Raw genomic sequence first — 22,184 nt, forward strand, 5'->3', positions numbered from 1 at the left:
GAATGTGCATCCCATAAAGGAATGTATAATGACTCAAATAACTTGATTCTTTGATTAGTATCTTTCTTCCCTTGGCCACACCTCCCCAAGGACAGGAATTCTGTCCATCTAGATCATGGCTGATCTCAGTGCCTGGCACACAGTAGGCCTGCAAACAAAGATGCTGGCCAGATGGAAGTTTTTTATTACTACAAATAGTCACAGTGCCAAAGAAAAATTGTGCCTGATGTGGGCTTTCCTGCCTCCCCTCGCCCTCCAGCCCCTTCACAGCTGGCTCAGGGGCCAAGAAGGGTCTCGATGCCTCTATAGCTGAGCTGGCCTGAGGATGTAGGTGGGGGAAGGGCTCAGTGCTCCTCCCCAGTCCAACCCTGAGACTGATCTGCAAAGGTATCTGTCCCAGGGGGGCCTTTGGCAGCCTCATTAGGAACTAGAGACAGACACATTGGCTCCTAAGGTTGGGGGGGGGGGTCCCAAGGCTGTAACAGGACTGTCTGCCACTTCCTCAGCCACTCGGCCCCATCTGGGCCAGGGCTAGGCTTGGGGGAAGGACAGAGACAACACCTCAAATGCAGAGTCCACCCCATCCCTGGGAATTGGGGGCCTGAAAGTGGGAGTTTTCCCATCATTCCTTGTTGTTCCTGAGTCCTGGCTGGACTCAACCCCCTGAGTGGTGGTAGACAAACCCCAGCCTGCCCTGTGCCTCGGCCATTCTAGTCCTGATGCTCTAATCAGCCATGAGCTACCCAGCTCATATGTGAGGAACCACAGGCACCTGAGAACCCACCCACCATGTGACAGAAAAGGAAACTGAGGCCCAGGGTTGGGTGGTGGCTGCCCCTGAGTGCAACACTGGAGTGGAGGCCCTGCTGTGCACTGGGGTCCTGGCTGTGCCCCCTCCAGACCCCAGTCTCTCCATGTGTGGGCCCGGCCAACCTTGACCGCCAAGTCCTGTCTGGTCTTTTAGCAGAGACCCAGTACTTCTGGAAGAAGGTTGGGGTTGTCACTGTGCCTTCAGCACCCTAAGCCTGTCCTTCTAAAGGGCCAAGGTTTGTCAAGCACCTTGTTCTTCCTGGAGCCCAGAGCCTGATGGAAAGGCAGATGCCCTGGCAACTCACCCAGTGGCCAACTCCCCGGGCATACATCACAGGATGTACACGCATACACAAGAACACACAGATACTAAACCACACACACAAACCACACACACAAAGAACACATGGCCTGCTGCAGATACCACAACACATGTAAGCACCCATGACACACTCAGACAAACCCACCCCTCAGCTCATTTGCGCAGCTCACACACAGACCCACAAACAACCACACACTGGCTCCCGTCACAAACACATAAATACCTAACAGCATAGCACCCGCACTTACACACACGAACACAAAGTGACATATTACTTACATGCACACACACACACACACAGACACACTCAATAATCCAACACAGAAAGATTCAGATACATGCCTGAATACACCAATCTTATAAGAACCATCACCCCCTCCACAGAATACCCCCCGAAAAACCAGCACAGACACACACAGGCCCCCAAACCCAGGAACACACAGACACGCACCCATCTTGCCACTTGGTTAAATTTCACACACAGGCAGCACCCTGTCCACAAAAGCAAATCCAGATAAATAAATTACGTTCACAACATCAATCTCAGCCCCAACCTGGCTGCCTCCTTGATACAGGTAAAGTGAAACGGGTCTTAAATATTTTATAAATGAATAAACCTGTTAAGAGAATATAATTTACAGGGCCATTGGCTGCAGGCTAACAACATCCCTCCCTCCTCATCTTTTCATTTCTGAGAGCACACAGCAGCGGTGGCAGGTGGTGGCCAGGCGGGCCATAGCATGTCTATGCCATGCCCACTGCCCCTCTGCAGGGCCATTATTCCAGAGGAAAGGGGTATTCTGTGATTTTTCTATCCACTAAATCCAGCTGCAACTTAGAGACAGAGCCCTGCATTCCCTTGTCTCTTCAGTTTTTTTCCCCAAGCCTTGGATGCCTTTTAAATGCCAATCCATCTATCCCTGGCAACTGTGATGTCCCAAGGCCTGTTTCACACAGGGCTTGGATGTGTTAGAATTGAATTGTCCAGGAATGAGGGATATAGGCCTGGCAGCAGAGGTGGGTGGGGGTAAGGGCAGCTCGCAGCTAGGCTGGAGGGGCAGCTGGGCAGAGGGAGGTTGTCCCTGGTGCAGACCTGCATGCCTCCAGGGAGAGGCTGGAAGACGGCTGAGGAGCCCACAGCAGCAGAAACCAATTCTGAGGAAGTCAAACCAGATGTGGGTCACAGGACCAACAAGGGGCCTTTGGTTCTGAGTGTGGCCAGGCAAATGAGGTCCTGGATGAAACTGAGGTCTGAGACCTCCCTAAAACCTTGCACAACTGGCCCACAGTAAAACCCCTTGCTGTTGGAGCCTGGAGTTCAGCAAGAGGCCACAAGTCTTCCATGTCCCACCTGCCTGGTATAGTGAGACCAGGCAGCCTCTTGGGCCCCTAGCAAGTAGGATCCCCTGGCCCAAGCTGCTTATCAGAGGTTACTGGCAATGAGGAAGGACTCCTTGGGGGTCCTGCAGGTAGGGAGAGGATGAACAAAGTCAGAAAGTGAACACCCAGTCCAACAGATCACTCCCAGAAATGTCTGCTTCATTTCTGATGCTCTCCCAAGATCATGGTTCAGGAGTGTGTTATACAGCAGTAAGTGAGAAAAGCAGGATGTCCAAAGGTGTAAACATGAGTGATGGCATACCTAAACAACAAAAAACACAAAACATAAAATCTAATAAATGGGGGTGAGGGTGGGGATAACAACTGTGGCTGCCTTTGGAAACAGAGTATATTTTCTTTTGATTTGTCATAGTTTCAAAAAGTCTATAATAAGCCTGCCCTCCTTTTGTAGTGAGGGGGAAAAGCGATTAAAACCATCAAGTGCCTTATGAAACCAAATATATACCATGACTCCATATTTTATAATTTTATTTTTATCATAAGTGGTTTACAGAAATACACTGACAATGGTTATGTCCTGGTAGTGAGATTATACGGGGATTTTACTTGTTTACCTGTACTTTTAGATTTTTCTACAACCAACATATTAATAATTCTGATGATTTCTATTAAGAACAAAATGCTTAGAGCTGGAAAGTTCTTTTTGATGGCAGGCCTGAGTCCCTTCTGCTGCAATCAGAGCCCATTCTCACCCTCTTTGTGCGTGTGCCCTAGGTAAGGAGGGAGAGAGGTGAAAGGACAGCTCCTCAGCCAGCACTCCTCAGCCAGCACACAGCCTCCATTCCAAGACCCAAAGGCCAGCATTAAATTTAGCTGCCTGCCCAATACAGGTGGGAGGGGACAGAGGTCAGCTGAGTCTGTGCCTCTTAAGAGGCAAAGGGAGAGAAGGCAGCGGCAGAGTGAGCAGTTGGGGACTTAAGGCACCAGAAGGCAGGGACAGGGCAGCGTTGGCAGGAGGGCAGGGTTGGGTTGGCAGCAAAGTTCCGGAAGAGGCTGACCCCAGGGCAGGCGGGGTGCCAGAGCTCAGGAGGTAGGAATGTGCTTCCTGGCCAGACAGTCCAACGGCTGCCAACTAGGGGAGGCCCGTGCTCCTGGGCTGGAGGGAGGCTGGCTGGGGCTGCAGGGGCCAGGCCAGGATCGGGTGAGGTGTGCACTCCTGGCCCCCTCCTCTTTCTGGCCGTAGGGCAGAGAGTAGGCCCCCACAAGGCCCAGGGGCAGTCCCAAGGAAGGCCGGAGCTGGAGGCCCAGAACCTGCGGCTAAGGAAGGGCATGACCCCCACTTCCAACAGCACCCCCCTCGCAGCAGGATGGGGGCACCATGTCCAGCGTCCCCATTATCCTGGGGCCTGGGCTCAGTGAGTAGAGCCTGTCCCGAGGCTAACCCGCATAAGACCTCACTTATCCTCCCCAAACATCCATGGAGGAAAGGGAGGTTCAGGAAGAAGCAGCGCCCGGCCTTGAGGCTCTGCGAGCACCGGCCGCTGGGCCGGGACGACAAGCCACCGCCCACGGTTCATCCTTCCCGTAAAACACCCCGAGCCCGCCATGGGGCGGGGCCTCCGCAGCCCCGCCCCGCAGCCCCGCGGAGCATGCCGGGCCGGGTGCTGCCATGGCGACGCGGGCGGCCTGCCCCACCCCGCGTGGCCGCGGCGCCCCGAGGCTCGCGAGCCCCATCCCCGCGTCGGCGTCGCGGGCCAGGGCCAGTGGGACAGCGCCGGAGAGGAGGCCCGGCGCGGCCAAGATGGTGGGCGCCGCGGAAGGGAGGGCGGGGCCGGGCCGGCAGGAAGCGCGGGCGTTTGCCCTCCCGCCGCCCCCTCTCGAGGTCGGAGAGAGGAGAGGAAATGGCCCCGGAGGCGACCGTGGAGCTGCCTGTGCGTCTGGCCTGACAGCGCCTAGCTAGGCCTTCCCGCGAGGCCCGGGCCCTCCCGGCCCCCAGAGAGGTGGGCCGGGCCGGGCCGGGCGGGGAGCTGCGCTCACTGGAATCCAGAATCTGACACACATGCCCCCAGAAAAGATGGCCCCTCACTCTGTCCGCAGCAAGGCCCCCAGTAAAGAGGGGACAGTTTGGTTTCCCAGTCCCGGGAGCCTTTGATGCCAACCTCTGTCCACCTACGCCCAGGCATCTGCTATTGGACAGGGAACCTGCAATCCCCTCAGCACGGCCAGCTCCCTGTCAAAGCCTCCAAAGTGCCCTCAGCTGCGAGCAGGAGACCCCGTGAGGCTGGCAGCTCCTCAGGGAGACCCTGATTCCCTTTTATTCTCTGTCTTGCCAACAATGAGGGGGCGGGGAGGCGGTGGCAAGGGTAGGATGGGAGCTGCCACCGACTGGGCCAGCCCAGATGACTCTTCCTACGTGTGAGTGCTCAGATTAGGTGGGCAAACAAGCCCAGATCTGTTAAGGAGTGAGGTGGCAGAGCTGGGACCTGGCCAGGCTGTGTCTCCAGATGCCTGTCCACACGTAGTGGCACTCCCTGCCCCCTGGCCGCCCAGCCTGCGCCGGTCCAGCCGCCTATCTCTGGCCCAGGGCAATGGCCTGGTCTCCATCCCCTCGGCCCCTCCCCCTATCACAAGCCTAGCTTCCCTTCTGAGACGTCAATCTGCAGCCACACAAAGCCCTGTTTGTTTGCTTTCTCTGCTGCTCCCCCTGGATCCGATGTCTTTCTCCGCTACCTGCCGGTCGGGCTTCCTCTTCAAGCTGCCAGCCCAGCCAGCTGAAGGGAAGGAGGGGGCGGCCATGGCTGCAAGCCCCGCCTCTTGGCCACCCCGTGGTTTCTAGAATCCACCTCCTCAATGCAAGGGGCTCTTAGCGCGGTGGCCCCGACTAACGACAATGGCTTTGGAGCCCCCTTGCTGCAATTCAGAATGTGGGGTGCCAGCTGGGTGGAGCAGGAGAGATGCCTGGGGCAGGGGGAGGGGAGCTGGAGAGGCCCAGCCAGCCTCCCCTCTTCTTTTGTGAGCAAGGCTTGTTTTGTTTGTCAATCAGGAAGGTTGCCCTGCCTTCCCAGCAACCCAATGGCTGCCAGGAGATAAGGAGATGAATGGGACCAGGAGGGCCTAATCAGAGGAGGTGGAGGCAGCTGAGTGATGCTCTGGTTTCATGGCACCCACCCACCCCTCACTCGTTTGAAGGCCTCCCAGGTATCCCAGGCACTGGGATGAGGGCTTACAGGTTGCACTGAGGGGCTCACTCAGTGGGTGCCCTCTCAGTGCCCGCCCTGGGCAGACACCCAGGCAGATGCCTCTGTGTGGCTGGCACCCAGAGTGTATGGACGCAGGCACCCACTGCAGTGTCTTGGGAAGCACTACACAGTCAGCCTGAGCTGAAACAGGGCTTTCACAGGCAAAGAAAAATAAACACCCGCATTCCACACTACCTTCCCTACCTGCAGAGCAGAGGGAGTCTGCCCTCTCTCCCCGTTCAAATAAAGAAACCCAACACTGATACAGCACAGAGATACCGCAATCTTGCCTGGCTCCCAACCAGAGCTCTTTTATTGCACCCTGCCAAGCTGGGTGGCCCAGGGACCTGCCTGGGCCTCCTGCTTCCCCTTATAACCCCTTCCTTGCTGAGTTTAACCCTTACAGCAACTGCAGGATAAAGGCATGATTATGCCCACTTGATAGATGAGGAAACAGGAGGCTCCGAGAGGGAAAGCCACAAAAAAACCTGCCCCAGTCAGAATGCAAACTCATGGCTGTCTGACTCCAAGCCTTAAAAACTTCCCATCAGGTCACAGTATTATTTCACAGCCAGGGACTATCTCCTGGATGGGTAAGTGACCAACATGAGGAGGGCACTGAGCAGCAGGCAGGGCCTGGCTTTGGAGCTGGACAGATGTGGTATCTAATCCTAGCTCTGACATGTGGTTGCTGTGTGACCTCAAGCAAGTCACTTAACCTTTCTGAGCTTCAGTTTTCTTCATAATCCATATAGGGCAGTTATAGTTAATAAGGCTTACAGAGGACCACTCAAGGCCTGGCATAATAGCAGGCACTCAACCAATGACAGCTTTTCTCTACAATCCCTTTCAGTGTCCAAATAGACAGATATTTATTAGAGCAGGGGTCCTCAAACTTTTTAAACGGGGCCAGTTCACTGTCCCTCAGACCGTTGGAGGGCTGGACTATAATTTTAAAAAAACTATGAACAAATTCCTATGCACACTGCACATACCTTATTTTGAAGTAAAAAAAACAAACGGGCAACTCGGGCCGTAGTTTGAGGACGCCTGTATTAGAGGAACCAAGCCTTTCCCCCCTCTGCTTTCACCCAGCTGATCCTCTTGCCCAGCACCGCCTCCCACCATTTCTGGCTCTCCCGGATGCCAAGGGATGCCAAGTGAGCTCCCCAGACTCCTGTCCTGCCTGGGAGATCAGGGCCTCTCAGTTTAATTAGCCAGGGCGGGGGGCGGAGGGGGGGGTAGGGACAATGTCACTCCAAGGAAACAAAGCTAAGTCCATCCACATCCTGCTGGACTCAAGAAGAGACAGCCACTGAATTAAGTCTGATTTGGCAAAACATCTGTTTTTAGTGCTATTTCGGGCCACGGTGGGGATTTTCTGTGCTTGTCTCAAAGGTATCATAAACCAGATTCCTTCCCACCTCCCCCACCCCTATCTGTGCTTGAAATGAAAATATTGTTCTTCCTCCGCTCTCTTCTTTCCTGCTTCTCTTTCCCACCTCTCAGGGGGATACAAATGACAGAAAGCGCAGACACTGGGTCCCAGGCTGGAGGGCAGCACCTGGGCCTAGGGTATCCTACTCACCTGGGCCCCCAGAGCACAGCATGGGAGGAGGGTGTAGCTCCCTCAGGCCAGACTAAAGGGGAGAGCGCCTCCCCTCCTTCATCTTCTCCCCACCTCTGGAAGCTACTTCCCAGGTCCCCTGAGGCCAGGTCTTTTTCTGGTGTCTCCCAGACACACGCCAGGTACATGGCAGCCTGCCCTGCCCATGACGTACCCTTTCACTTTCGGCCTCTGAGCCTTTGCCTGGGCTGTGCCCTCACTGGAAAGCCCTCCCCCAAAGCCTCCCCTTGAAGCAGTGGAAAGCCCTGTCTCTCTCTGCCCTCTGCCTTTTCCTTCCTAGCTCACAATTACAATTAAATCCATACTATGCAGTCATTTCTGCAATGTCTGCTCAGCTACCAGGCTGTCTGCTTCAAAAGGGCCATCTGCTTGCCCAGGGCAGGGCTTCCCACCCCCTTGGCACCGTGGACATCTGGGGCCAGCTGATATGTTGTCGTGGGGACTGTCCTGTGCATTGTAGGATGCTGAGCAGCATCCCTGAGCAGCACCCACTAGATGCCAGTGGCACCTCCCAGCTGAGACAGCAGAAATGCCTCCAGACACGGCCCAAAGTCGCCTCCGATTGAGAACTACTGCCTCACGGCCTAGCACAGCGTCCCCTGGAATAAGTGAAAGCATGACTGACCCCTCTAATAGAACAGTTAGTTGATTTGTATTTTACCTCTTAACACAAGAATGCACAAATTTCATTTTCCCTATCAGACTAGAAGCTTCCAGAAGACAGGCCCATGTAACCTCAGCTGTGTATCAATGCTGCTTGCCCACAACTATATGCTGAAGGAATAACTGTCAAATGTCAGAAAGCTCCAGACCAAAACCCATTTCTGGTCATCTCCCACCCCAGCTCCCTGCCAAGCCCACCCTATGCCTGGATTGCTGGGTGACTCTGCTTCAGCAGCTAAGCCTCTCTGGGCCTCAGTGTCTCTCCAACCACTGTATAATTCTTTGTCCTTTTGGGCTAGTGGGAGGTTTACAACTACACATCTCCAAGGAGCTGTAGCCCCTAAGAAGAAATCTTCCAGGTGGTTTTTACTTTATATTTTTTAAGAATTCTCATTCTCACTAATAGGCAACATTTACTAAGCACTCTACTCTGCCTAGCACTGGCTAAGTACTTTAGAGGCCCTATCTTATTTGATCCTCTTAAAAACAAAACTGTGAAATAAGTACTATTATTTTCACCATTTGATGGATGAGGAAATGGGGGCTCAGTAAGTCTGAGGGACCTACCTAAGACCACACAGAGGTGGCCTGGTGACCTCTGGCAACTGAGGCTATCCCAATCAGAAAACACTTTCATGGCTGGGCGTGGTGGCACACGTACACCTGTAATCCCATCACTTTGGGAGGCCAAAATGGAAGAATCCCTTGAGGCCAGGAGTCCAGGACCAGCCTGAGCAACGAAACACAGTGAGACCCCATCTCTACAAAAAATTTAAAAATTAGCTAGGTGTGGCGGCACACACCTGTTGTGCCAGCTACTCAGGAAGTGAGCCAGGAGGATCAGGATTGCTTGAGCCTGGGAGTTGGAGGCTGCAGTGAGCTATGATTGTGCTGCTGCACTCTAGCCTGGTTGACAGAGAAAGACAGTGTCTTAAAAAAAAAAAAAAAAAAAAAAAGGAAAGAAAGAGAACACTTGCCTTCTATACTTGATACTAGAATTCTTTCTCGAAGTGTCAAGCTTACCTGGTGCCTTATTCCGGGTGAATAAGGCCTCGTAGGGCCTCCCCATCACCAGGCCCCAGCAGCGGAACAGAGAACCAGCTCCAGGTCACTGCAGGGGGGTCTGAATCAAGGAGTCAGGTTGCCTTGGCACTCCTTTCTGGGTGCCATCCCTCACAGGGAAGCCCTGGCTGGGACAGCCTCCCCCAGCACCAAGCTGGTCTGTGAGATTCTTCAGGGCAGGAATAAAAATGACCATAATGAGGAGGAGCCATTCTCTGGCATTTTCTGTGCACCAGACACTGTTTTAAGTACTTTATCTGTATGAACTCAGATGTATTAATTCACCTAACAGCCCTATGAGGTAGATTCTAACATTTCCCCCACTTTACAGATGAGGAAACTGAGTAAAGGAGATAAATAACTTGACCAAGCTAGTAAGTGGTAAAACCTGGATCTGACCCCAGGCAGGCAAAATCCAAAATACACTTGTGTATCCACGATACTGTTAGAACTGCATCTGGTTTATGGCTGTGTTCCCAGTGCCTTGGTGTCCAACGTGTGCTTTATGAATGAATGAATGAGTCTGTGGTTATGCTGCCACCAAAGTCACACGTTATTGGATGCTTTCTTGGGGTCTACCCACACCATCGGGGCAGAGTCCTGGATACAGAAATTCTGGCCGGTAAAGTAATAATTCCCACCCGCACCATGTGTAAAAATACCCACTCAATCCATCTGCCTCAACCTGGCTAGAAAAGAAACAAACACGAAAGTCATTTTGGCCAGTGTCACTGCAGGTAAGTTTTAGAGGTAACCTGGCATGAATGGAGAAAGAATAATAACAGCCATCTCCTCCATACGCACAGTCCCTTAGCAGTATGAATGGCAGCCCAGCGAGGCATGATGCCATGCACCAGCAACCAGGAAGGGCCTGTTATTATCCCTACTTTAAAGAAGGTGGGGTGGAAATGGAGTCTCAGAGAGCGCTCTGATACCTGTATGTGAACCCAGGCTGGCCTGGCCCCAAAGCCTGCATTTATGACCCCAAGCTATAGGACCTCGTTGCTTTCCAGATCACAAAACACACCATCATCACCTTTAAAGCTTGCTCTAGTACTTGCTCTAATTCAAGTTCGCATTTTGACAGAAGAGGAGATTGATGCTCAGAGAGGGAAAGTGACCTGCTCGGAGCAGCAGCTAGAACTCCTGATTCCAAATCCTGTGCCCCTTCCTACCCCAGCCCCAGCTTGCCCTCCAGATGGGCACAGTCTCCAAGAAGGCAACTCTAGGAGAGCGAGCCCAAGCTCCACTCAGTGATGCATGTTCTCCCTCCAGCCAAGCCCCCAGCTGTGGGCCTGCTCCGAGTGAGCCCTCTCCACTGGGTGCCCCAGGCCCTCACCCCCAAGGCCCTCCCCCCCTGCATGGGGGACATGCAGGCCATCTGTCTGAAAGCAGTCCGCCCTCCCCTAACTTACAGATGAGACTGTGGCCAGAAAAGAGAGGGGAGACTCCCCACTAGCCCTGGCTTCCCACCCCCACAACTTCTAACAGTCCCCCCCCCCCCGCCCTGCCCTGTACCCCACTGCATCTTTGCCCCTCCTCTCAGGACACACTCCTGCCAGCATCCTGGGCACCCTCTCTGCCACAGCCTGCTCACTTTGTGCAAAAACTGGGTGCTCATCGTCCACCTGGCCCTAGACTTCACGGGCCCTGAAGGCTGGATCACAAGCTGCTCACCTCTGGGGCCCGGTGTGAGCACAGGGCATGTCTGCTGAAGGGAGCAGCCTAAACATCCTCCATCACAGAACCCTGGCGTGCCTGGCTGCCTTCCCTCCTGGTACTAAGCTTACCGTCTGGCAATGAGAGCATCCCCCTCTCTCCTTCCCTCGGCCCCCACCTCCATCGCTCCCAGCCCCCCTCACCACCCCCATATCCCGTAACCCCCACCCTGCCTCTCTGCCCCCAAGCTTTCCTTTCCTTTCTTTCTTTCTTTTTTTTTTTTTTGAGACAGAGTCTCACTCTGTTGCCCGGCTAGAGTGCCATGGCGTCAGCCTAGCTCACAGCAACCTCAATCTCCTGGGCTCAAGCGATCCTCCTGCCTCAGCCTCCCAATCTCCTGGGCTCAAGCGATCCTCCTGCCTCAGCCTCCCAAGTAGCTGGGACTACAGGCATGCGCCACCATGCCCGGCTAATCTTTTCTATATATTTTTAGTTGTCCAGCCAATTCCTTTCTATTTTTAGTAGAGACGGGGTCTCGCTCTTCTTGCTCAGGCTGGTCTCAAACTCCTGGGCTCAAGTGATCCTCCTTGCCTTGGCTTCCCAGAGTGCTAAGATTATAGGCGTGAGCCACTGCACCAGGCTCCAAGCTTTCCTTTTCTCCTGGATCATCTCTCCCGCCAACTCTGTTGCACCCCTGCGCCGTACACACACACACACACACACACACACACACACACACACACACACACACACACAGAGTTCAATAACAAGCAGAGCAAAATCTGTCCTTTGCCAGCCAAGCCCCAACCTGCACCTCCAGTCCTGCCTCCCTCTCCCTGGTGTCACATTCCAATCTCAGATCCCCGGTGACCCACCAGAACAGGGCACAGCTCTGCCTCAGTCCCTGGGGAAACAGGATGAGCCAGTTTCTCCCAGCCCCCTCAGGGAGCAGCCTGGGGAGCTGGCCCTGGCTCCCCCAGCCCCTCACCCTACTCAGCTACAGTCTGACAACACAGAACCCACAAAGAGTGCACACCCTTGCTAGGACTGAAGGGGCCCACAGCAAGCAGTGTCTGGGTTCTCACCCACTCCACCTCACCTGGCCCTTCTGCCAGGAAGCATTTCTGAGCGCCCTGTGTTCTAGGCCTCGCCCTTGGCGCTGGGCCGGAGAGAGGAAGGAGACGTGCTTTCAGGCCTAGATGCTTCAGCCTCGTGGGAAGGCCAGACACTGACAGAACTGCCGATAATTCCGTGATAAACGCGATGCCAGGGGTATAGACAAAGGGAGATGACTCACTCTGCCTCGGAGGTCAGAGGAGGAGGAGGCAGGACGTCTGTTTTGGTCTTGGGAGGCAGGGAAGAAGGTGGAGGGCATCCAGGTGGGAGGAAAAGCCCAGGCAAGCGCACAGAGGTAGGGAGGCACATGACAGCACCTAGAGGAGGGGTGGGCTGTGGCAGCTGGCCACGAGGCTTAAATGATGGCAGCACAGGCGAAGGACACCTGAATGGTCCCTGGGCAGTGAAGGGAGGACCACAGTTGGGACCTTTATTCAGAAGGCAGCAGAGGGGCCTGGAAGGGGGTAGGATGGAGGCAGGGAGGCCAGTGAGGAGGCCCCAGCAACAGCCTGGCCTCTTCTGCCACCATTCTTTCTGAGCCCAGGCCTCCCCTCCTGGCCACAGCACAGGCCACATCCCTGCCACCCTCCGAAGACTTGCTCTGCTCCTTAAGCCCCCTCTGCCAGAAACGCCCCACTCCTTCCTACCAAACCATGCCTGAAGCACCTGCTCAGAGCCCCTCTCCACAAAGCCCCAACGTCCGCCAAGACCCCAACTCTGGCCAAGGTATTATCTGGGTCTCCACTCAACCACTGGGCTGTGACCTCCTTGGGGGGCAGGTGCAGGGATGTTTCCTGCTCGGATTAAACACAAGACTTTGGAAACAGCAGGTCCTTGAAACCCCTGTTCCCTCAGGTCCAGCGCCCACAGGACACTGTTCCCCCAGAGACACTGCTCTGCGTACACCGCTGCAGTTACATGCGCCTCCTCCCTCCCTGTGGAGCCACACATTGGGCCAGAAAGGAAAAAGACACATACACGCCCTGGCCACAGGCAGCTGCTAAAAGCCATGAGGTACAAACGTGGGCTGCCACAGAAATAGAATAATAAGAATAATATGATAAAGTTAGCAACCGGTGTTGACTGGGAAAAGCACTGTTCTAAACCTTATATGCAATAACTGATTAAATCTTCACAACAGTCCTGGGAGGTCCATAGTGTTATACTCCCATCGTACACATGGGGACACTGAGGCACAGAGAAGTAGATAACTCATTCAGTGAATGTGGTGGAGCCCAGAGTCAACCCAGACAGAGCCTTGCCCTGAAATATCTCACCCTACAACCTCTCCAAGACAAATGGAGAGGAAAAAGGAAGTCACAGAGTGAGAGCCACCAGTGTATTCTTGTTTGAGGAAAAAAAGCTATGTCTGTAAGGGTATACATGCCACATGTATGCATTAAGTGCCTAGCAAAAAGTCTGGAAGATACATTCAAACAGTTAACCTGTGGGAGGGTGCCAAGGGCATTTTTACTCTATAAACTTCTGGGTCATTTGCATTTTTTGCAATGAGAATATATCCATGTGTTACCTGAGTACTTAAAGAGAAGAATTGTTAGGGTCCTGGTTAATGTTTGTTGAATGACTAGATGGCAGATTCATTTCCAAGGCCTGTTTTTCAAACCCATCCATGGACTGTGAAATTAATTCAGTGGGTTGAAACCAGCAATTAAAAAAAAAATCAAATAGACTAGAACAGAAAGTATCAGAGAGCAGCAGACATAGTAGAGGAGTTATTTCACTAAACTTTTGTTTCAGTTATATGCAGTGGGTGTGAATGGTATTGTGACCTAAATTGTATTTCTTACTATAGGTCACTGGCAGGAGTTTGAAAGCAAAGCCATCAGTCTAGGCTTCAGGGTCCAAAGAGTGAGACAGGGTCCCTGCCTGCAAGAGCCTCATGGACCAGTGGGAGAGAAAGGCGGCTTCCCTCCATCTGGCAGAGGCAGGAGGGATGGGCGGCTGCTGGGAAAGGCCCTATTTTGCCCACTCCACAGTTGGCTTCTGGGCCTGGATCACCCTAATACATCCTCTTTCTCTCCAAGGCTTTTAACCGTGAGAGCTATTGCCAAACTGCTGGGAGTGAGCCTGCCTTATGATCAGAATGACTGTGTCCACTTCTGTGTCACCCAAAAGGCCATCTCTCCTTGCTCCTGGGCCCCATACGCCCCAAAAGCATCAAGGGGGGAGGGGTGGGAAACTAGATTACTTTCCAGCTTCTAGATCCCGAGGGCCACGTCCCAGGGAAGCCTCTGAAAACGCAGCTGTGTGGTCAGTCGGGAGGGGCCTCAACTCAGTCTGCAGCGAGGGCTGGCCCCCACCCAGGGTGGGCCTGACCCTGAGCAGAGAGAGGTCTGCGCAGAGAATGGAGGGGGCGGTGGCAGGAAGGGAAGCAGAGCCCCCAGCTCTGGGCTCCCATCGCGCTGGCGCCTCCACATCTGAGCTCGCCTAGCCCACCCCGCCCCCTCCCAGGGCAGCAGACAACTAAAAAAAGATAAAATAAAAAGAAGTAATTCCCCTGCTCTGACGTCAGCGCAAGGTCCTAGCCCGGCAATGGCATGAAACTGGATTGCAACCAGATGTAATGCCCTTGAATTCTCAATACACCGCTGCGTCGGAAAAGAAAGAAAGAGGGGGCACTCTGGGTGGGAGGGAACAGAGCAGGTCCCGCGTGGGTCTCTGATTCAGGGCCCGCCGAACCCACGCGAAGGCGCTGCGGGAGGGAGGGAGGGAGGGAGGCGTGCTGGAAGCGCGGGGCCGGCTCCGCCATTCAAGCGCGCTGCCTCCCCTCCCCCAGCCCCCCAATAGCGCATTGTTACACTCGGTTTTCTCCATTCAGAGCCGAAGCCCGCCGCTCCCTCGGGAGCCGGGGTACCCGGAGGAGGGCAGGGCTCCGGCCGCGCTCCGGCCCCTGGCGGGGAACTGCGGACTAAGATCCTCGAGAAGGGAAACCGCTCGCTGGGAAAACAGGCGCCCCAGGAAGCTGGGGCCGCAACGACCTCGGGCCTAGCCGGTGTTTCGCTTCCCCTCCGCCCCTCCTCGGAGGCCCCCGTGCGACCACGCTCCAAATGTCACCCCCGCGTCCTGCCACCCCTCTGCCCCCACCACATTTGCCCCCATGTCCTCCTCCCGGGTCCACTGCCTATAAGGCGCAGCGGCCCAGCCCAGAAAAGGGCCAGAGGGCCGGGGGCTTGGCCGCGCCGCTGTCTGGGGGGCACCAGGCTCGCGTGTCCGGTGCCCCCACTCGTGACGTCACCCCCGAAGGGCCTGCGCGCCCCAGGTCTGGCCGCCACGGAGCTCCCCGGTTCGCGGGGGGCTGCTTCCTGCCCAGTGGCGGGCCTGCGCACAGGCCCCAGCGCCGCTGCCCGGGTGGGGACACCGCGGAGAGCCCCGCGCGCCCCATCTCGCCACGCACGGCCCTCGCCGCCCCTCGCGGCCCTGCCTCCAGGCGACGGCCACGCTGGGCCCCAGTCGCGCATGGAGAAGTCAGCTCCCCGCCCCCCACCCGGACGCACTCACAAAGCTCCCCTCCCGCGCCGCGCGAATGCCCCCCACGTCCCCACCCCACGCGCGCAAGCACTGCACGCCCCGGCGCACGCAGAGCCCCCGCCACAGTCGACCCTCGCTCCTCGCGCCCCCACGCCCCCTCCGACCCCGGCCGGCCGCACACATCCTCCAGAAGACCCTCCCTCAGCCGCGGCGCAGGGCGCCCCCACCCTGCAGCTCCCCAGACGGCCATCCGGTGCCCTGGCGCACCCCCCACGCCACACAAAGCAGTGACCCCGAGGACCCCACATCGCTCCCCGGCGCGCGCGCTCGCCCGCCCGGACTCCTCGCCCGGCCGGGATGGGGATCCCGACGTCCCGCGCCGCCGCCCCCGCCCCGCGGCGCAGTCCCCGGCGGCCCGCGCCCGGCGCTCGCTGCTCACCTCGGCGCCCGCGCTCACGCTGGGGCCCTGGGTCTGGCGCTGCGACTTCGCGGCCCGGAGGCCCGGGCGGCCATGGGGTCAGGGCACGGCGGCCGGGCCGGCCCGCGGCCAGGCAGGAAGGAGGGTGGGCCGCGGCGCCCCCTCCTCGCGCCGGCGCTCGGGCCGCGGGCGGGGCGGCCTGCTCGGCTCGCCTCCTGCCCGCGCCGCCGCCTCGCTCCGACTCGCCTCCCGGAGCCCAGCCGCGAGCGGGGGCGGCGCCCGGCGGCGCGGGAGCCGGCGGCGCGGGGACCGGGCCCTGGCCGCGCACCGGCCGGGCCTGCCTGTGTCCGCGGTGCCGCGGGGAAATGCGATCCCCTCCGCACAGGAAGAGCGGAGCGGCGGGCGGCGGGCGACGCGCGGGGGGAGAGGGAGAGCGAGAGCGCGAGGAAAAAAGTTCCCGGGCGGCCTGGCTGCGCTCGCTCGCGGCCCGGGCGCCAAGTGGCCGTGCGCGCCCCGACAGCACCCCCTGGCGGCCCGCGCGCCCCACTGCGCGCACCCCGCCCGCCGGCCTTGGGGGAGGGGGCTTCGCCGTGGGATCCCGGAGCGGCCCTCGAGGACTCCAACGCCACCGCCTGGGGACGCCGCGGTAAGGGGCCCCGGACGGGGGCTGTAACCTAGGCGGAGGGTTTGGACCCGCATCCTGCCCTCAGGTGCTTCCAGTCTCGGGTCAGGCCCCCCCCTTCACCCCACCCCTAGCACTCACCTGTGACCGCCTATTTACACTCTGAGAAACATTTTCGATTTCAAAACTGCATGGGCTGTACACAAATTTCTTCATTTGCTGGTCACCTGGCACTTTCCTGGGCGCTAGGAATCAACAGAGACAATGTGGTCCCTGCTGTCATAGAGCTGGCATCCTGGTGGGAAGAGACAGACAGCAAACAAATGCTTAGATACATAAAGAAGATAATTTTAGAGAGCAGTAAGTGCTAGGAAGAAAATTAGCTGGGAAGTGATGGATAGGACTACTTAGCTGGGGGAGAGAGAAGGAGGCCTATTGGTGCAAAGATCTAAATAGCAGGAAGGAACTGCCATGGACAGAGGCTGGGGAAGAGCATTCTTCTTTTTTATCTATTTTTTAGAGATGGGTTCCCACTATGTTGCCCAGGCTGCACTCCAACTCCTGGCCTCAAGTGATCCTCCCACCTTGGCCTCCTGACTATAGGTATATAGGTATATGCCATCATACCTGGCTGGGAAGAGCATTCGTGGTGGAGGCAAGGGCAAGCGCAAAGGCCCTGAGGCAAGAGAGAACTTGGTAAGTAGAACTGTGAGGAGGCCATGAGCAAGGGGACAAGTAGTGGGCAGATTGAAGTCAGAGTCACCATGGAAGGCCAGAGCCTGCAGGGCTGCAGACGGCCTGGTGAGGAATTTGGTTGCAATTCTAGTGCTATGGGAAGAAAGGCATTGGCAGATTTTAAGCAGAGGAGTGCTGAATGAATGAGTGAGTGAATGAACGTATGAACTTACAGACTCCTGAGCAATTGCTGCTCCAAGGCTTCTGCTCAGCATAGCTCAGGTGGGAGCCCACTGCCATCTGCTTGGGAAGCCTCCAATCCCACCCGGCCTCTGGGCTCTGTGGGCAGGACCCCATCCACAGCCCCATGGAAGCCTGCTCCATTTGCTTTTGGGGTGGGGGTGGGGTGGTCAAAGTGTCAGAGCTCCTAGGTGATCTGGGACAAGTGAATCCCCTCTCTCAAACCTCTGTTTCCTTGTCTGTAAAACAAGGTGTGATGATAGGTATGGTGCCCTTCTTCTGTCAGGCACTATACCCCTTTTCGTACAGTGTCTTACTTGATCCTGGCAACCCCCCTGTGAGGTAGGCTCATCACATTTTGTGGATGAGGAAACTGAGGCACAGAGTGGTAAAGTCACCCGTCCAGGTTCTCAAGCTACAGTGACAGAACCAAGACTGGCACCCATAGCCCTTCCACCAGGCTTGGCCGCCAGTCTCCCAGAGCGGATGCTAGGCGCAAGGCAGAGCTGGGCCTCAACGTGGACTCCAGTGTTTTAAGCACATAGGTTCTGGGGGAGACAGATCTGGTTCCTAAACCTGTCTCCTCTCTGCCCAGCTGGATGGCTTTGGGCAAACTAGTTAACTTTCTGAGTCTCAGTTTTCTCACTTGCAGAATGGGTATAATAGTGTGCCTACCTCATGAGGTTGCTGAGAGGATTACCTGGGGTAATGTGTGCAAAGCATTTGCCCAGAGCCTGGCATGCAGGAGCTGCTGGCGCTACTTCAGGTGAGGAGCTAGACAAATGGGAACGGTCCCTTTCATCCATCCGGGGTCCCTTAGACCCCACCCCAGCTGGTCTCCTGCCCTCCCTGCCTTGCCATAACCTGCTCTTGGGCAGAGCCTAGGGGAAGGCCTGCTCTAGGAACCCTAATGGGGGCGAGATGAGGAGGCCTCCCTGGGCGACTTCTCCTTCCCACACAGGGTCCCAGAGACTAGCCCCTCCACCCAGAGAGGGAGGGAAGCCCCTGGAACCTCAAGTTTGCAGAGCCCATTTTCTGGCCTTGGAATTGGTATTTTTTGCTTTTTGTTTGTTTTAAATACAATTTGGTATCAAATTTACATGGCTGGACACATTGGGCCCCATGCTCGGTGCTGGGGGTAGAGGTTCACAGGCCTCTTTGGGGCCACGGCTCAGGCACTGTTTTGTCTGAGACATTAGCCTTGCTGGGTGGCAGCAAAGGCTGAGGGGACGTGGCCTTGGAGCCAGGCCTTGAAGGACGGGCAGGAAGGGAACCCAGGCGGAGAAGAGGGCGGCTGTCTCAGAAGGTGAGAGGGGAAGGGACGTGCGTGCACACTGAGAGAGCTCCTGTGGGGTCAAAGTAACTGCCATGTTTGAGCACCTACTGTGTGCTAGTTACCTGCCATGGGTATTAGATTCCTAGGGACGCTGTAACAAATCACCACAAATTTAGTGGCTTCAAACGACACATGCTTTACTCTCTACAGTTCCAGAGGTTGGGGGTTCATGGGCTACAACCAAGGTGCCGGCAGGGCTGGTGCCCTCTGGGGGCTCCAGGGGAGATTCTGATCCTGGCCTTTTCTGGCTTCGGAGGCTTCTGGCTGATGACCCCTTGGTGACCTCAAGAAGCCGACAGAGGCAAGAAAACAAATAATTGCTTTCACTGTCACAGTTCCCACTTCCTCCCTTGGCCCTCCTGCCTCCTGTCACAGGACCCTTGCGAGTGCAGTCAGGGCAACCCAGGATAATCTCCCGTCTCAAGAAGGCCCTTAATCTCATCACATCCACAAGGATCTTTATTTATGTATTTATTTTTGAGATGGAGTCTCATTCTGTTACCTGGGATAAGAGTGCCGTGGCATCAGCCTAGCTCACAGCAACCTCAAACTCCTGGGCTCAAGCGATCCTCCTGCCTCAGCCTCCTGAGTAGCTGGGACTACAGGCACGCGCCACCACGCCCAGCTCAGGCTGGTCTCAAACTCCTGAGCTCAAGCGATCCTCCCGCCTCAGCCTCCCAGAGTGCTAGGATTACAGGCGTGAGCCACCCGCCCAGTCTTTTCTTTTTTTTTTTTTTTTTTTTTTCCACATAAGGAACACTCACAGGTTGCAGAGATTAGGTTAGAACTGGGGTTTTTTTGTGAGCCATTCTTCAGCCTGCCACACCATGCTTTCCGTGAATGCTCCCTCATCACACTCATTTTACAGATAAGAAAACAGAGACTCAGAGAGGTGAAGTCACTCACTCAAAGTCACACAGCAGGTGAGTGTATTCACCCATTTCATGCGTATTTATGGAGTGCCCATTGTGGGTCAGACACTGGGTTAGAGTCTGGGTTGCGACGTGGAAGTTACTTGTGAAAACACTGCGGTGCACAGGCACGCAAGGTAATGACCTGGTCCTGCCAAGGAATTCAGGGAAGGCTTCTCGGAGGAGGTAATCCGTGAGCTGAGCTCTCAAGAGAGATTTTCCTCGGCCTGCTTTAGCCAGGGGAGGCTTCTGAGCAAAAGAGTGCTGTGTCAGAGCAGGCCCACCATGGGCCTAACCATTCGAGACTACTCTGAAAGGCGCTGGCTGAGAGGGCACCGGCTTCTTGGAAGAGAACCAGGAGCTGATCAGGGCTCGCTGTCAGCAGAGCCAACCCCAGGAGACGTCTGCTGTTGAGAACTCACTTGTCGTCCTTAGTCGGACGCAGGCAGGAGGGCGAGGAGGGGTGGGCATGCTGTGCAGTGAAGACACGTGCAGGCGTCTCAGCCCTGCAGCTCGAAGGTCCAATCCAGGCTGCCGAGATTGCATGGGTTGGAGAGCAGAGCAAAAACTCTAAACACTTTGGAGTTAAAATACCTTTAAGGAAGCTAAGCTCTTGGGGGCCCTACCTCTACCTATTGTTCTATAACCACATTTAAATCACCTGGCTGACCCCCAAAGGCCTTTGAGTTTGACATACCTTCCATTGAGGGGTCGGGGGCCCTAAGACTCCACATCCTAGTGGCCTTGTACTTCCTCTCTGTTTTCCCACAGGTCAGAAGGAGATAAGTTTCCTGCCTTCAGGACAGACACGCCCCTCGGGCTGGAAGACAGGAAAGGGAGAGGAGCTATCTCAGGACAGAATCCCACACCCTGCCAGGGACCAGGCTTGCCCTTGGCCCGCTCAGCAGAACGCAGAGGGTGCCCACTGCGGCCAGGTACTTCGGCCAGCAGCTGCCTTGTTAGGTAGACATCTCCATTTCAGTGGCTCCCTTGTTGAGATGAAGAAACAGACCCAAGAAGGTGAGTAACTTGCCGAGATCACACACTCATATACCTGGGCAGGGAGCCTGAGCCGCTACCCACGCCGCCCTCCTGCCTCCTCTGGGACAAAAGCTCCCAGACGGAGGCTCCGGGCCATTGTTTTACAGCCCTGGCAGGGTGTGGGTGTACAGCAGGACTCCCGTTAGCAAGCTCGTAGCTAGCATTTATTTGGCTCTTGCTATGTGCATTTCAATCTTTCTATCTCCATTTTGCAGAAGAGAACATAGGGGCCCAGGGAGGGGAGGAAACGCTCTCAGCATTGGTTGCCTTGGTGTGCAGAGCTGTCCTCCTGGCTCTCTGCTCACTCAGCCACAGAGAACGAGATAGGGAGTCGGAGGGGAGCGCCTTCCCCAGCTCTGCCACCTGCTGACAGCCTGGCCTGGGACACCTGTCTGCTTTCTGGAAGCCTCTGCTTTCTAACGGGGAATGTAGCAGTACCTACCTCTTGGGCTTGTTGTGAGGACTTTAAAACACTTCACCACTGTAGAGCCCTGCGCCACCAACCATTGCTGCTCCCACTGCACTCCCACCCAATCAGCCTCAGCCACCCCTCCAGGGAAGACCAATGTGAATGATCTCCAGCAGAGAAAAGAGGGTGAGGAGGTGAGAGCCCTGCTTAGCTCCAGACGACTTCCATCACTGTAGGGTAAGTGGGAATTCTGTCCAGTTCCAGGGATGCCCTGCAAGGGGTCTCAGACCAGCTGGCCCTGGGCCAGAGAGGCGTCACTAGGACCCTCCATTCATTCATTCATTCATCCATCCATTCATTCATTCAATACACATTTGTTGAGCCAAACCTAGTTCTAGATTCCATCTCCAGGAATGAGGTGATGTGGGTCCCAGCACCCAGCACCCACTGTCTGACATATGAGACAGACATTGGACACATTCTGGAGGGGGGCTCACTATCCCAAGTAAAATGCCACTCTTACAAGCCCTCTTACACTAGAAACCAACATTTCTTAGTAATTGGAGAAAAAAACATTTAATTGGAATTTTAAAAAATGAACTTAAAGCTATGAAAATACATACAACAAAATTTACACAACAAAATTTATTTGATGTGCTAATTCTTAGATCAGTGTGCTAATACTTAGTGCTATGGTTTGAATGTCCCCTCCCAAACTGATGAAATTTAATTGCTATTTTGACAGTATTAAGAGGTGAGATAGTTAAGATGTGATTGGGTCATGAGGGCAGATGGATTAACAAGAGAGTGGATTTGTCATAAAAGTGAGTTCTGCTCTCTTGAGCTCTCTTCCCCTTTGGCCCCCACTGTGGGATGACACAGCACAAAAGCCCTCACCAGATGCAGGTGCCACACTCTTGGACTTCCCGGCCTCCAGAACCATAAGCCAAACAAAATTCTATTGTTTGTAAATTACCCAGTCTGTGGTATTCTGTTATAGCAGCAAAAACAGACTAAGATACCAGGGGTGCAAAAAGTTAATTTGAGTGGCCATAGTTTTTCCCACAAAATTGCCCAGTGGTCCTTAGTAGGTCCTAACTACTCAAAGACTTCATTTACCACACCCCCCTGAGTTCTTTGGGCCACTCTGACTTCTGTGGCATCCAAATCATTTTTTTTTCCAAAGTACAAAGTCATCTTTTTT

At 55.3% G+C, this 22,184-nt stretch overlaps 1 protein-coding gene across 1 annotated transcript in view; it reads right to left on the reverse strand.

Moving 5' to 3' along the window:
- The window catches only part of RAI1 (retinoic acid induced 1), a 118,934-nt gene extending 102,741 nt beyond the window's left edge, over window positions 1–16,193 (reverse strand). The window contains exon 1 of the mRNA XM_012747908.3: window positions 15,768–16,193. The gene's annotated coding sequence lies outside the window, so the exon portion shown is untranslated. The remainder of the gene's footprint in view (window positions 1–15,767) is intronic.
- Between the last annotated feature and the right edge of the window lie 5,991 nt (window positions 16,194–22,184).

The sequence above is a fragment of the Microcebus murinus genome, chromosome 18 (assembly GCF_040939455.1).
Source record: "Microcebus murinus isolate Inina chromosome 18, M.murinus_Inina_mat1.0, whole genome shotgun sequence".
Taxonomy (NCBI): Eukaryota; Metazoa; Chordata; class Mammalia; order Primates; family Cheirogaleidae; genus Microcebus; species Microcebus murinus.